Raw genomic sequence first — 1,866 nt, 5'->3', positions numbered from 1 at the left:
TCATGTAAATTGTTGAGGTCACTGTATCCTCCACAAAGAAAAACGGACCCACCAAGCAGTCATGGAGAAGGCCACACCACATGTTGGCCTTTGGACTATCGCGTATGTGTTCAACAACCATGTGTGGGTTTTCAGAGACCCAGATCCTAACATTGTGGCGCTTGACCTTCCCCGATACATAAAAGCAAGATTCGTTTGTGCGCATGTCCTTTTTCAAGTAATCGTCATCATCCTCTATGCGACTGAGTATTTCCAAGGAAAATGCTCTGTGTTTCTGTCCATCATCTTTTTTTTTTTGTATACCTTGTCGAGGCTCGTGTAAGAACTAACACAGAGAATATATCACGAGGCAGGAGACTAGAGAGGTGGGAGAAGGAAGCACAAAACAGTTGGGAACAGAGACAGTAGATCTGTGGAAGGGAGAGGGATGGGGTGGAGTACACAGGGTAAACAAGATGGTACTACAGGGACTTTCAGGAAGGAAAACAGGGATTTGAAGGAAGTGCGTTTATGGTGGCTTAACAGGGGTTGAGAAGATCATGATTTTGGATGGGGGAACATATGAGATGGTGGTGAACAGCTGTTTTGAAGACCTGGAGGGAGGAGTGGGGTTGAAGAGAGTGTGGTAGTTTGTTCCAGAGGTGGGGAAAAAAGAGGAATGAAAGAGTGGAGGTGAGCAGTGATTATTGATTTTGGCATCTTTACCAGAAGGGGTTTTTTGGTGGACCTTGAACACCCTGTGGAATTATAGGGGGGGGTGCAGATCACAGACAAAGCAGGGGGGCAAGGCCAGAGAAGAGACAGGAGAAGGCAGAAAGACCAGTGACTTGCCTGCGGTGAGAGAGTGAGAGATCCAAAGACTCAGCTTCATCACGGGAGATACCAATAATCCTAAATGCCTTGGTTTCCACAGAGTGAAGTCGAGCGACGTGAGAGGTAGGAGCATCACCCCAGAGGGGTGAGCAGTACTCCATCAGGCTTCAGATAAAAGCTTTGTAAGTGGTTAGAAGCTCAGGTGTGCCAAGAAAGGACTTTCTACAATGTAGGATGCCCAGTCGGCAACTGGCTTTGGAAGTCAGCTTGGAGATGTGGCTTTCCCAGGAAAGATTATGGCAGATAGTGAGACCCAAACGCTTGAATGAAAGGACTTCTTCAAGAGGATTGTTGAGAAAGTAGATGGGGTGGGGGGGGTGTTTCCAGATGGTCCTTTCGGAGAGACAGAGTGAGGGTGTGAGATTTGTCAGGATTGAAGGATATGTTCCAAATGTTTGACCAGCTTGTGATTTTATCCAGATCTGCACAAAGTGAAGAGGCTGCTGCCTGCTGATCAGAGGGATGACACATGGTTTGGCAGAGGGTGGAGTCATCAGCAATGAGATAAAGAGTATTTCCCAGAGAGTCTGAGAGATCATTGATGAAAACCAGAAAAAGCACAGGGCCCAGAACACTGCAATGAGGAACTCCAGCCTGGACAGGAAGAAGAGATGAGAGAGAGCCATTAAGAGCCCCGCACTGACTGCAACAGGAGAGGAAGTCAATGAGCCATGAGTGAAGATTGCCCTGGATACCATAAGAAGAGAGTTTGCGAAGCAGTGCAGGATGCCAGACCGTATTGAAAGCTCACGATATTGTTACGAATTTGGAAGTTTACTGCACTCAACATTCAGTAGTCCCTATAGAACAGTTATATCGGTAAGTGTGTGTTTCTAGTTAGGGTCCCATCCCCCATGTCTAATGGGAATGTCATGTGTGCGCTGCGGGTTTCTTTTAGAGTCAGGTCTTTTTTTATATATCTCGAAGCCGACAATGCCTACAAATCTCCTTCGCTCATCGCCTCAGCTCCGACTCCACCCCTTGTCCAATCAG

The sequence above is a fragment of the Eptatretus burgeri genome, chromosome 13 (assembly GCF_056783735.1).
Source record: "Eptatretus burgeri isolate ZD-2024b chromosome 13, Ebu_testis_v1, whole genome shotgun sequence".
Taxonomy (NCBI): domain Eukaryota; kingdom Metazoa; phylum Chordata; class Myxini; order Myxiniformes; family Myxinidae; genus Eptatretus; species Eptatretus burgeri.
This window is presented reverse-complemented; position numbering follows the sequence as displayed.